Source organism: Astyanax mexicanus, chromosome 15 (genome assembly GCF_023375975.1).
Source record: "Astyanax mexicanus isolate ESR-SI-001 chromosome 15, AstMex3_surface, whole genome shotgun sequence".
NCBI classification, from domain to species: Eukaryota; Metazoa; Chordata; class Actinopteri; order Characiformes; family Acestrorhamphidae; genus Astyanax; species Astyanax mexicanus.
The window spans coordinates 3,836,746-3,851,407 of record NC_064422.1 but is presented as its reverse complement, the minus strand read 5'-3'; the positions used below and the strand labels follow the sequence as shown (position 1 = coordinate 3,851,407).

At 38.8% G+C, this 14,662-nt stretch overlaps 1 protein-coding gene and 1 long non-coding RNA gene across 2 annotated transcripts in view; one reads left to right on the top strand and one right to left on the bottom strand.

Annotated features, from left to right (window-relative positions):
* Positions 1-14,662, bottom strand: part of LOC103047660 (double C2-like domain-containing protein alpha) — a 102,012-nt gene that overhangs the window by 77,335 nt on the left and 10,015 nt on the right. The gene's annotated exons all lie outside the window — the stretch shown is intronic.
* On the top strand, positions 12,954-13,849 carry LOC111195041 (uncharacterized). The gene is made up of 2 exons (XR_002651434.2): positions 12,954-13,227; positions 13,730-13,849. It is a non-coding gene; the product is annotated as an uncharacterized LOC111195041 (long non-coding RNA).

Here is a 14,662-nt window from a genome sequence, read left to right as displayed (position 1 = left end):
GGATTTTTACACTAAAAGATCGCTGATTCGCTCATTTCGCTGTCAATCAAAAAGGGAATCCGCCTCAGACAGATCATCCAATCATCACGCAGAAGCTGAGCGTCCGGGCCGCGGGAATGAGTGAGAGGAAAGCCGCGGCGTTACCAGTGATAAGAAGCTGATTCTGAACTAAGTTCAGCGCGTTGTAGCGCATATTTAATCAGTGACATGTACACACAACAGTATATTTTTAATCACTTATTTTTTTACATTTTAGGGGAAGCTGAGCTTCCCTTGCAGTCTTAGAGCAACCGCCACTGATCCATGTCTGGTAAGAGTTAAAAACAATGAAAGCCTTGCCTGGGGATCTGTCAAACATGGTGGGGGCAGTTTTATGGTATGGACATTTTTTTTTATTTTGAGTTAAGTTTGTGGGTATAACATGAAAAAAGTGGTAATATTCAAGAGTTAAGAATACTTTTTCAAGACATTTAGTAGTACACCTGAATGGACTCGCTAGAGAGAAATGCTTGGGATGCTGTGGCGTTTCATCTGATTGTCTGAAGGTGGGAAGAAAAAAATCAGTTGTATAACAGTGGTAGAAAATACCTGAGAAGGAAAAAATAAGAGGTCCTAGTACCAAGTTTTAGTGTAAAGTACTGCCACTTTAAATCATCAGTAATTTATCATTCAATACAAATTATACTGTGTTCTAAAAATGTTTCCTTAAGTTTCTACTTTAGGGAGAAGACGGGCAACAGTTTTTGCCGTCAGAGACACTCCAGTCCAGCACCTGCTGAACACTTCATCAAAAATTCTATTTACACAGCTGTCCCCTTTCAGCTCAGCACTGTGTGTGGTATCTCTCTGTGAAATCTCTTGACAGGTCTGCATTGTCTGGTAAGTCTGGTAAACTGCCTGTTACACAGTGAATACAGATCCAGCTTTATCCAACATTTTTCCACACTGATTTGTTAATTTCTTTAGTCCTGCTGGACTAACGGTGAATAAAAAACATACACAGTACATGCTAAGCCAGTTGGTGTGTTCCAAAGTCGAAGCTGCATCAAAGGGGGGCTGCATTTCTCGACTAGTACTTGAAAGTAATTGAAGGCAGTTCGAAACAGAAGAATTTATATAATATACAGCAAAGAAATTCAGTCAAAGTTCAAGATAATTTAAAAGACAGAGCTGATGTATCATTCATGGTCCTCATTGCCCACATTCAAGGCAAAAGTTGAAAAAAGGAACATAGCACAAAGAATGTTTTAAAATTTTTAAATGATTTATAACTAATTTCTATTAAGAAATTAAAAAGCGCCTCATTTTAATCATGTAACACTCACGTGTGACATCACCACAAAACCACGTTAGACTTTTCAAAATGTCTGGCTACTGAAAAGAAGTCTTAATCCAGCTAACAGAAGCATTATAACGACATTTATCACATAAAAAATGGTTCCAGCAACGTTAGCCTTTAATGTTATAGAAATAATGATCCATAATAATGGTCTGCATCCCAACATTATATAGAGGGTCAGACCACTTTCTGTTCCTCTGTTATGTCATGAAATTACTCTTAAACTCTAGAGGGAGCCGTGAGTGAGTCCTCTATGAATGAGGTGAATGGAGCTAAAAGCTAAAAACATTAAATAAAAAATAATAATGAACTACTTGTTCTAAGTATTTCTTTAATTTTAGAAAGTAGAATAATGTATTTGACTAAAAAGTAAAGAAAGTGTGTCTGTATATTTCAGTTTATCTAAAGAAAACAGGATTTACACAGTAGAGCACTAGCATTACTGCTACTGTGAGCTGATTGGTTGGCGAGCTGATTCTGGAGATACAGGTAGAGCATGTTTTAAAAGGCTTATAACTGGAGTTCAAAAAGACAAAAAATTATGTGTTTGGTACTGAAACATTCTATATAGTTCTGTGTTGAGAACATAGGTACATATTTCAGTATAAAACTGAGCAGACATTTATAAATTCTGATTTTATTCATTGCTTCATATAAATCAGAGACTGTAAAAAAAGATGGACGCCGTGTCGCCGTTACCATTGAAAATGAAGCCAAAATCTTCCGCCATGTTGGCGATCTTGATACCTGGGTCTGCGCATTTGAGACCAGAGGAGGGAGAAAGACTGTGGAGAGACAGCCTACTCATTTAAATAACCCCGCCCCTAAGGACTGTCTCGCGGTCACAGGCAGCAGAGCAGGGTGAAGCTGACGGTCTGTTATTGGCCCCGCCCATAACCAGCCCTTTTACAATAACCACAACTTTTTGAATAGAGCGGAATAATGTTTTTAAAGAACGAATTCTGTGGGGATATATAAATGTAACAATATAAGCAGAGGTTTCACTAGCTGCTGCATTTAAATAAAGGAGGTAGAATTACAGTATATTAGAAAAAAGCGTGATTGAATGTTGTCTGTTTTGCCATTGAAACCTATGAGGATGGGTGGGGTTACACAGCTTTCTGCAGCCGAACAGCAGGGGGCGCCCAACCTGTGGTGGCTTCACTTTTGAGAGACGATTCTCTGTCCAGCTATATACAGTCTATGATATAAATCCATTCCTGTTGAACCCAATGCGAGTGCATATTCTATTCTCTGGCATGGCATCACTAGTTCTCGTGTGTTAAGTTCTGGCGTGTTCTTGTGATGAAACACTTTTCTGGAGAGCAGCCAGGTGAGTCTGTCATTTACCACAGTGAAAAACAATGTGTAATTTGTGACCCTGTGTCGCCGATCAGTCATGTAGTGTGAAAATCTCAACAGCCGATTACAGAAAAACGAGTCGTGTTGTGTGATCAGCAAAACGACTGACAACTCAAAAAGTTATGTAGTGTCTATTTGATATCCAAACCATTAATTGCATAAATATAAGACTAATAATAATATTATATTGGATTTAATCAGCCCAATCTCTATTGGCCAATCCAAAGAGTGGTCAGACTGTTGCTACCAGAAAACTTTCCAAAAATAAAACCATATAATATTGCCATTACATTTAGGCGTTTGTTGATGGTATAAAAATGTCAAATTGTTTGAAATTCTCAAAAATCCGTAGAATTTCCTTTCAAATAATAGAAGCAAGTGAATAGTTGTGTAATAATTTATGGAGTTAAAGGTGAATCAGTCATTCTCTCCCCAAATCTGTGTATGTAATGAGGTAATGACCTCAGCTCCATTTGAGCTGAGACCTGTCTGTTGTGAAGAGGGCAATGGCACCCTGAAGAGCAGAGCCACAGCAGGAAACAGCTCAGCTAGTCCCAGACTGACCAGACAAAAACCTCTTATCTAAAAAGGAGGATCTCACTGGTGTTTAAAGGTAACACAGAAGCTGAAATTTACTGTGGGCAGAATATTTACACCAGTTGCAGGAAAGCTAAAGCAAAAAAAGAGAACTGAATCCATCTGAAAGAGAGAGCTGATTTTTTTTGTAACAGAGGAGCTGTATTACAATTGATTATATATTGTAATATATTGTAATACTGTAAGCAAGGTGATGTATTTTAAAACACTGTCATACTATTAAAGCAGAGATTTTCTGGTTGGGAGGGGCTCTCCTGTCAAACATCTCACAGCTCACAAACAAAGTTAACTATCAAAGTAATTCTAAAAGAAATTAAGAATCATCACATTCTTAGTCTTTTATTATTAATTGAAAAAAAATAGTTCCATGTTTGATCTTCTATTATTATATTAATTTCTGGTGTTTTAGGTTTTTTCCCTGATATTACTCCAGTATCAGTATTGAGATATTTATGCTGGTATTGTATCGAATATCATCATTTTGGTATTGTGACAACACTATTCCACATGTTTCTTAATAGAGATCAGGAACAGTCACAAATAATCTTAGTTATGGTTCGTATTTGTGTGCAGAAATTGCTGATTTACACATTAATTGTGTAATCTGTGTTTCTGAAAATTCTCATTCTTTATCATCTTCAGCACTAAAAAGTAAAGATAACCCCGGTTGTGCAGACACATACCATGGATGAGTAAATCTGAATCATGTAGAAGAGTCAAGTAGAGCGGTGAATGAGTTGGTCTGATACAGTGAAAGCAGTACAGCATTAAAACAGCATAAACTACAATTTCTTGTTGTTTGATGTGTTCAGAATGGTTTTAATGAACAGTGCAGCACAAAAGAAGCATAGACCTGTTTTTTAATAAAACTGTTTATTAAGAATGGAAGAGTGTAATGTGGAGAAGTGGAGGAACCAGGCCCGGAGTGGCTAATCGGGAGATTCGGGAGGAGGGCGGGTGAACGGAAAAAATAATTTAGACACTTGTCTGTCACTTATCTAATCTTATTATCGCATTCATTTCCATTCAACTACGTCTGCATTCTCTATTCATCTGACAGCACAGCCCCTACTTCTCAGTAGATTAGATGGGTTTAACCATCTGAGGGAATTCTCCCCTCCCAAATGTTTGAGTTGGTTGCGCCCACGAGTGGTCTTTTCTGGAGTGATGAACTTAAATATAGAAACAGAATAGCACGAAGTGTCAGTCGACTGTGATGAAGGGTAAAAAGAGGCCAGGTGGAGCCGAAAAGGCCAGATAAAAAAAAACCCGACCCCAGTTCCGGCTGGACATAAGGTTGGGCTCAGGCAGAGAATCTAAACTAAAGCCAGGCCTTGGAATCCCATGGAATTTTTGAGGTTCTAAATCTGACAGTGGGAGTTTTATACACACACACACACACACACACCTTCTCTACTGCTTGTGTGTTCTATGAACCTCATTTTGCAACTGCAAATTTCTGACCCTGTTTGGCCAATAAGAAAGCTTTAAGTAGTCAAACCAGATTTTTTTTTTCAAGTTTTATTTAACCAATCACAGCACAGATTTTTGCTCTTATTCAACTACAGCATGCTGTTAGTGCCACCTCTTTTATTAAAAAGATTATATGCAGGTTCTGGGTAATAGTTTTACATTTATTAATTACATTAAACAAATGTGTTTAAACTGAAAAAAACATGTTTATTTCTATAACACAGATTAATCACGTTACCAAGTTTGGCCCTAACTTTCTACCGTATTTATGTACAGTACCAGTCAAAAGTTTGGACACACCCCTTCTCATTTAATGTTTTTTTTTATACAAATATGAAGTAAGCAAAAAAGCGTTCTCTCAGTCAGTTCATGAGGTAGACCCTGGAATGGTTCTCCGACTGTCATACAGGAGATCTTGAGGAGCTGAAATCTTGTTTACTCCTTCTCTTTCACTTTGCCCCAAACCGTCTAGGTTGGGTTTTTATGTCGGAATGCTTTTTTGTGTTCTATCTGCATATGTGCATATGTGTTTCTTCATAGATTTTAAGTATTTAATATTCATTTACAATGTAGTAAATAATACAGATAAGGAACAAATATTAATAAGAATGTGTTTAAACATTTGGCTGGTGCTGTATTTGCATTATTAGGTACTGTTAGGTAACTGTTTACGTAAACATGCTGTCACTACTGTGGACTTTCTATACGTAACTTAATATATTATTTATACAGTATTTGTGCTAAAATATGGATTAAAGCTTAAAGCGTAGTATTAAGTAGAAGACAAATTGTGATTAATCATAGAACATAATGTAATTTGCCAGATATATTTAGCATATTATGCATATTGTCGTTATCCTGTGAAAAACGCGTATCTCCAAAGTGGTGAGTTTACCAGAGAAAGCTAAACTTCTCTAATCTTAGTTTATGTAAATAAACAGTTAATACATTTTAATAGTTTAAGTCATTTTAGAGCATTTCTGTTGGTCTATGCATCCAGAATTATTTACAGAATATACAGAGCAATTAATTAATGTAGAAAATGTAGAAAAAAAATGAGAGAAAGTGGAAACTAGAAATTAAAACTGTATTCATTGGGCAAGAAGGGATATGCAAGTTTATTCTCTAAGGCGGGGGGCACTTGAGGGTGGCAGTGATTGTATAAGGGTGGCTATGGGCCCCTTAGCGTCCCCTGGTGGCACAATTAGTGTCCAGTTCCTTACACAGGTCAGATTAGATTAGGCCTGTGGCTTTCTGCAAAGTCATGAGGGCCTCAGTGAGTGTTCTCAGCCGATAACTGCATTAGCCTTCTGTAGACGCTCTGCTCATCAATAGTGAGAGGAAGCCCCGTTAGCAGGTTGTCAGTGTGAATCTCAGTCAGTGGTGAAGCTGGACACCGGCTGAGTTCTGTGGGTCAGTCCAGGCTGATGAATCTCTCAGAGCCGAGAGGTCAAAAGGGCAGAAAATGCACACGGCTATGAGCTCTGAAGCAGCATGTGAGCTAACATCATGACAGCGTGAACCAGAGACTCTATATAAGAATATACCGGAAGACAGTTAGGGTGGGACAAAACATATTGCGATATATCGTATCATTTTTGTTTACAATACTTTATATATACAAGGCATCAAATATAATTTTTATTAAATTATAATACCAGTCAAAAGTTCTGACACACCTTAAATTCTTAGTTTTATCATTATTTTAAAATGTTCTGTATTGTAGATAAATACAAAAAAAACTCATCCAGACTTTTAAGAAAATTATTTAGTAAAGAAAAAGTGTTAAACAAACTAGAATTTTTTTTTAATATTTTAGATTTTTCAAAGTAGGCACCTTCTGCTTAGATGACACATATTTGCTTAGATATTGCTATATTGTGATTATTACACAATAGCTTTATATACAATAATAAATAGCATTAAAAATGTCATAGGCAATTTTCCTGAAAGCAGTGTGAATTCAGGTAGAAATCTAAACTCTAAATACGAAGCCTTGTGCTCGGTACTCACTGCTTCATGTTCTGTAGAAACACAGTGATCCAGTGGCTGCTTCACTTGTGGTGCAGATTTAGAGTCTGTTGTTGTCAAAGACAACTGTTTATCCAAGTAAAATGCTCATCGCTTCAATCAGACTCTCATTAATAACACAACTAGTGTGTTACTCTACTAGCTCACTCTGCCTGTCATGTGACTGGACCACACCAAACCATTTAAGTAGCTCCACCTAAACATGCTTTGTTTTGCACAAAACAATTAACGTCTTATCATCTTATTATGTAACTCACATCTTAAATTACATTTGCTGAACTATTTATATATTTAAAATCATTTATATTTTGCAAAACATAAAAAAAAAAAATTGGCCTACACCCGCCCTGCAGTACCTCTGCAGTACCTCTGCGGCCCACTGGGGAACAGCGGCCAACAGGTTAAATATCACCACTGTAGAGTAACACAGAGATTACGCAAAAGTATCGTAGAGAACTGATATATCGAGTACTGCAGAATTACAGTATCATGGTATCACCATTATTGTGGGCAATGCATCAAGATACAACACTATTTGAATGTCACCCTACATCCAACTCTATCCCAAACTCTAATCTTAACATTTTAGCATTGGGTTTAGAATTAGATTTAAAGTTTAGGTTAGGGTTAAGTGTTTTGTTAGATTTTAGGGTTGATTTAGGGTTAAGATTAGGGTTAGGTGTAGGGTTATGTTCTATTTTGAATAATTTATATTCAACATATGGTTAAGTTGCAGTTAACAGACATTCAGTTGAATGTTGGTTGAATGTCAGTTGAGCGTCAACGAGGCCATCAAATGGACCATCCAAGTAAAGTGTTACCCAACATTTAATCCCACCTAATCTCACTTAATAAAACATTCAATAAAATATTCACATATTGCATAGGTTGGCAATAGGCGGCCCGCGCGCCAGATGTGGCCCGCAGGCGTGAAACATCTGGCCTGTGAGGTTGTTTGAACTGTAATGGACGATAATGAAAAAAATAAAAATATAGAACGCTTCTCTGGCGAACTTTAGTTTACACGCTTTCCCTGTCTTTTTTCGCGCTCGGCGTGACTTTAGTTACCGCCTATTTTCATTTTTCCGCCCATTCTCGGGCTATCGGTCTCCTTGTAAGGCGTTTTTTCCAAGCTATTATTCAATTTACTAGCCGGGGCACCGGTAGTATTTTGGACAGCGATCCTGATGACTCGGGTTCGAGCCCTGCGTAAGGAGCGGTGTGTTTATTTATTTATTTTCTTCCTTTTTTCCTGGGTTTACCTGCTTCATTTTCCAAAAACAGATTTTGTTCTGTGGCCCACCATGTAAGGGCTTGGAAAATATCTGGCCCGCTGCCAAAACTAATTGCTGACCCCTGACATATTGTGTTTTTTGCCAGTTGAGTTCTGTTCATTCTGCAAGCTCTGCTTCTTTTTATTAAGTGTTATGAGTTATGAGTTATTTGGTGATGTTTAAAGCTGTGTGATGATGAGGTGATTGGCAGCTGTGGGAAAGCTGATTTAAAGGCTAATACCAACTACTTGGGACCCCTGAAGGCTGACAAACTTTAAACTACAGCAGTGGCAGAGTTAAAAAGAGGGACAAAGCAGGCTTATGACTACATGCTGCTAGTCTAGCCTTTACTGTAAGAGAAAACCACTTCCATCATGTTATTTCTTTAGTTTACTCTGAAATGTAACATTAGCTAGGAGAGCAGCCTAGTGTGGACAGGTCTACTGAATGTGACGTATTAAAGCTAATTTATGAAACTTTATTCTAAATTATTAAAGTGTAGATGATTGTGCTATATGCAGTGTTGGACACTAGCTATAGTTACTAGTTACTTCTCCAAAAAAGTAACTGATTTACTCCACTATAAATGTAACTAATTACCAGTAAAAGTAACTATTGTGTTACTTTTGTACTCGCCCCCGTAACAAGCAATTAATAAAGTGGCTTTTAAACAAAAACAAGAGCTAGTCACGTGGTGTTTAAAAAAATGCCTCTGAGAGCGGAGATAAAAATAAATTCCATTGTAAAACATTGTAGTTTAACAGGGAAAGAATGAAGGACTTTTTTGCTTGATAATGCAGCTACTAGCTAAATCCAACAGCAGTTTTTCTTAATCATTAGTGGTCATATTGAGCCAGCTGTACTTTTGGGGAAGGAATGGAAGAACAGATGGTGACTTAAAGCTTGAATGAAAACACTTTCAACAAATTGTTTGGAGCAGGTAGAATTAAAAGCAAGAGCTGTGACAAGTGAAAGAGGTACAACGAGACAAGAATAAAGCCGGTGCTTTTCTCAGCAGAGGGGAAAATGACTAACACTGCAAACAATTAGGACCCCTCCATTGCGGCCAGTGTGTTCCAAGATCCTTTCTGACCTTCAAAGGTCCTTGAAAGGACCATAGCGCTTAGTGAAGTCTGAAGCCATGTCTTGATTGGAAGCACAGCAATGTCCAGGGTCACTTGCCCTCAATTAGCTGGAACATTCTCTGTGTTTATGATCTGCAAACGCTGCCTCTGTGTGATGGCTCTTTATAATTACACATGAATAAGGCAGTCTGGACATTTCAGAACCATCAGCTGTGAACCGTTTATCACTTTCACAGCATAGAGCCCATTCAAAAGAACAGGGATGTCTCTGGATGATTAGCCACACATTAAAAGGATACCACTTAATGTGCTGTATGAATGGTTTGATAAACCTCATAAATAAAATGGGGAAGTTGATAAGGTGACATCATGATGCAGGGTACACTCTGTTCTGTTCCTTAAATGTGATTTTGAGACTGGGGCTTCACATTCACAAGGTACAGTGACCAGATGAGTCGTAACTCAATAATATTAGAGGCCCTATTGTAGCGATCTATAGGGGCGCCATCAACTGTGCAGTGCAACTTAATTTAACACGTGTCAGTGTTTATTTGCTATCATAATGGCGGGAAAAGTATGCTTGAAACACTCAAAGGCTTGTATTAATTCTCTTAATTAATTATGGGTGTTTTGGGAGTAATATAAAATAAACCAAGCAGCGTGTCACATGCCATTCAATTTAGAGCAAATAAACACTGACACATGTTAAATTAAGTTGCACTGTGCACAGTTAATGGCTCCCTTATAGATCGCTAAAATAGGGCCCCTAATGTTGTTGAGTTATGATTCTTAGTAACTATTGATTTAGTCACGTACTACACAGTGAAGTAGCTCACTATCATCAGTAGTCTCCTCTGTGCTCCTCATAATGCTATGAATTTGCAATATAATACCCTTTGTATACTATATGTATAGCATACAGTGATGGGAATAACGGCGTTGAAATAAATGGCGCTACTAACGCTGTTACTGACGCTGTGTGAGTCACAAGGGAGGGAAGGATGAGACAACTGCTTCACCCTGCGTTCACACTGGAATGCGACGAGTCGCTTGTGTCGCCCCACGTTTGTTGCTTGTGGGCGTGTCAAGCTCAACGTTAGCGCGTATCATGGTCCAGCCTCCGACAAGAGAAAAAGCACAAAAAAGGAATCGCTTGGCCACTTTATGCTACAGCTATAACTCCTGAGCTTGCTAGACTCTTGGGCGTTTCTGTGATCTACCTGCACTGGAAACACAGCCGTTCCCACAGATCAACGTGGCCCCCCCCTATTCAACAGAATGAACAGCGAAAGGAACCAAAAGTTCAGACAGCAGAAGCTTGAGGACCTCGGACTGCCATGTTTGTGATAGGTCTAACAAAAAGTTAGAAGCCAATCGGGTTAGAATGACGCTTTACCGCATCATAATTCATTTGCATAAAGTTGAGAACATTTCAACTCTGTGTCACTCTGCCGCTTCTCGCCTCTCGCGTGTCACATCTTTCCAGTGTGAGCGCAGGGTTAGCAATGACTGTTTTCTTTGCTGTTGAGCACTCTACTCATCTTGCTTATGAAACATGCTCTGAGAAGGTGGGGCCAGGTGGGGGGGTTACGGGGGCGATTAACACAAAAGTAACGCTATGGTTACTTTTACTGGTAACTAGTTACTTATAATAGAGTAACTCAGTTACTTTTTTGGAGAAGTAACTAGTAACTATAACTAATTACTTTTTCAAAGTAACGTGCCCAAAACTGATAGCATAACACTTTTTTATGGGTCTGATGAGATGAGATGAGATTTCTATTTACCGAGACTGTCACATCAATAGTTACTAAGAGTCATAACTCAGTAATATTAATGGCCCTATTTTACCCTTTGTATACTATATTTATACCATAACACTTTTTATGGGTCTGACATATGTATAACCTACATTTCAAAATATGTACGTACATTTCACATACATAACCAGAGACTGTAAAAAAGATGGACTTCGTGTCGCCGTTCCCATTCATTCAATGAAAATGAAGCCAAAATCTTCCGCCATGTTGGCGATCCCGATACCCGAGTCTGTGCAGCAGAGACCAGAGGAGAGAGAAAGACTGTGGAGAGACAGCCTACTCATTTAAATAACTCCGCCCCAGAGGGCTGCCTCGAGGTCACAGGCTGCAGAGCGGAGCGGAGCTGACGGTCTGTTATTGGTCCCGCCCATAACCAGCCCTTTTACAATAACCACACATTTTTTTAATAGAGCTGAATAACGTTTTTATAAACGAATTCTGTGGGGATGTAAAAATTTGACAATATAAGCAGAGGTTACACTAGCTGTTACATTTAAATAATGGAGGTAGAATTACAGTATATTAGAAAAAAACGTGATTGAAAGTTGTCTGTCTTGCCATTGAAACCTATGGGAATGGGTGGAGTTACACAGCTTTCTGAAACCGAACAGCAGGGGCACCCAACCTGTGGTGGCTTCACTTTTGAGAGACGATGCTCTGTCCAGCTTTACACAGTCTATGTACATAACCATACATATTTTATGGGACAGACATAAATGCCAATATATAAAATGGTTTCAAGTTTAAATAGCATTGCACATATATAAACACAAATGCTTTTATTTCATATGGCCATATATTTTATATATAACAATGAAGGGGTCTACTGTGAAGGTTTTTGTTTATAGGCAATATTAGGAAGTATCAAAGCAGTTGTCATTGTTACCTCTTATGGTAGTTATCATAGTGACATAAATGCAGCCTGAGCAGCCATCTGTATCACATTTTTTAACTGAGCCTTATCAGCACTGATCTCCACCTTAATAACCCTAACATGACCTTGTAAACATAAAAAAAATGTTTTTATAAAAACACTCGCATGCACACTCACACACAGTGAGAGCTTCAGTCTTGAATATCTAAATGTTGGGCTGCAATGCTACATTAGTCCCATGCGATAAAGTGTCCCGACAGGCCGTACCTCAGGCAGGAAAACAGGAAAGCAGTGTAAACAAACCAGCCCCCAACAATCACAGCTCTTTCCTCAGTCACTTCCGATTGCACTCATCCTCCCTGCTCTGTCGCTTCCTCTACACACTTATTCAATCTTTCATAATCTCTTATTCTCTTCCGTTTCCTCACGTCTTTCATTCCACATCTACATCACCTGTTACTCTCCTCCCTGAGTCCTCCTCTCTCTCTGTGTGAGAGTCGTGTGCTTGGGTTGGTTCTGACAGGTAATCATGTTCGTATTGTCGAGAAAAACATATTCCATACCAATCCCTGAAAAATCTATTATTTATTCTGGTAAAGTACAGGAGTGAAAGTGGCATATTCGCTCTTCTGCCTTCTCATGCATATGATCCTGAGTGACATCCCATTTTTAATCCATAGGATTTAATATGATGTCGGCCCACCATTTGCAGCTACAACAGCTTCAACTCTTCTGGGAGAGCTTTCTACAAGGTTTAGGAGTGTGTTTATGGGAATTTTCACCATTCGTTCATTTTTAATTTTTGAGGTCAGACACTGATGTTGGGCAACAAGGATTGGCTTTCAGGGCGTGTTCACACCTGTAGCGTTTTCTCCCTCTGTTTGGTTTGGTTTCACACAGACATAATTGTAAACGCACCAAAATGCGAACAAATAAACCATGCGAGCAGGCTGTGTCCTGTGATTGGTCAGAGCTGTCTGGCGTGGGAGTAAATATACATATACGAAAAAAGTAAATGTAGCAAGAAGATTCTGTGTTCCAGCGCTTGTATCTGTGCTTTAACACTGAACGCTGAAACGATGCGCTTTCAAACATAGTAGCTGCGGTCCAATCTGAAGGGAGCTGCCCAACTAGGCAGCATTTTCAGGCAGCATAGGCGCGCTCCCGAGAAAAGGACTGTCCCATTCGGAAGGTAGCATGTGCTGCCTACCTGGGCAGCTGCCTTATTTTACCCCAATTCTGAAGGCAGCGTGAGGTGTATCCTTCACGGCGAAGGCAATCCCATGATGCATTTCACCAGCTCAGAGTTCCAGCGCTCAGATTTAAAAACATGGCGGACGGAGCCGGCCTGCCACGGAGTTTCTGTACAAATGTAAGTAATTCCCGCCTGTATTTCCACTCACCGCTGCGTGGGTTTATCAAACTAGCATATTTTAGACTGTTTTAAGTTGTTTTCCATCGTTGTTTTCGCCTGTACTTCATTTAATGTAAGACCTGACCGGCGGAAGCTACCGTTAGCTTATCGCGCTAATTTACCGGGTAAGCTAACACGCATCTAGCCGACTTACAGAGTACCAAACGCGGCTGCAGCGCTGAGGAAACCCCCGCTAGGAAACAAAGATACCCTGGCCGTCCAGTATAAAAAGTTTTAACTGTTGTAAGTCACTGTTACGTATAACTAAGTGATTTACTGTGTAAATAGTGTAAACGTGTAGAATAACCTGTAATTTGGTGATTTAATGCGTAAACAGTTTAATTGTTAGAGGGAATAACTAGAGTTACCTGTAACTGAGTGATTAATTGTGTAAATAGTGGAATTATGAGCGTGTTCTCCATAAACCGCTGTTACTAATTCAGATTTATTTTTTCCACAGGGATGAACGTGGGCCGGGGAAGGTGAACGCTGGTCAGACCGGCTGGAGGCAGCGTTAGCTCCCTTTATGAATATATATATTTTTTCTTTGAATGTAATAAAGTTTTCTCTCTTAACATTATTATTTTTGCTTGCTCTGTTTTATAGTCACTATGCTTATTGTAGTATCACATCTCAACTAGTGGGTATGGGTAAATAAATAAATAAAAAGTTTATGAATCATGTGTTTTATGCAACTAAAAGGTAAAGATAAATTAGCTTACTGTGTATGAATGTACTATTGTGTGAAACGTAGCTTAGTTTGATTATTTAGCTCTGATGGCTCATACAAAATATTTATTATATTATGGTTTCATTACTTATGCATTTCTATGAAGCATCTTATCAAAAATAAATTAAATACATAAATAAAACTGACCATACTCTGAGAATTAAGTGAGGAAAAGTGTAGAATTAAAGTAAATCATGAATATTTAAATATATGTAATATTTGGATGAGTAAAAGAGAAATAGCTGCCGCTGCATTGAGATTTATCCCGAGGTAAGTGATCATTAACTTTAGTTATTTATAAACAGCTCACGAGCACAGCGCGCTAGACGTGATGACGTATGCTGACTCCAGAGCGTGTCCCGAACGCGCTGCCTTATAAGATCCCTTGTGAAAATGCTGCCGAACGAGGGAGCTGCCTTTGAAGGCAATGACTACCTAGGCAGCTCCCTTCAGATTGGACCGCAGCTAGTGTTACTACGTGCAGCACAGATGTAAACATAGTAAACGTCACACGGCTGTGAGTACTGAACGGTACTGAACACCCAAGTGCTGCTCAATCGAACCGCACTAAAGTTACAAACGGACCAGAGTTCGTTTTAACTGGACCAAACAGTGCTGGTGTGAAAACGCTCTCAGTCTCCACTCTAATTCAATTAAATCCAT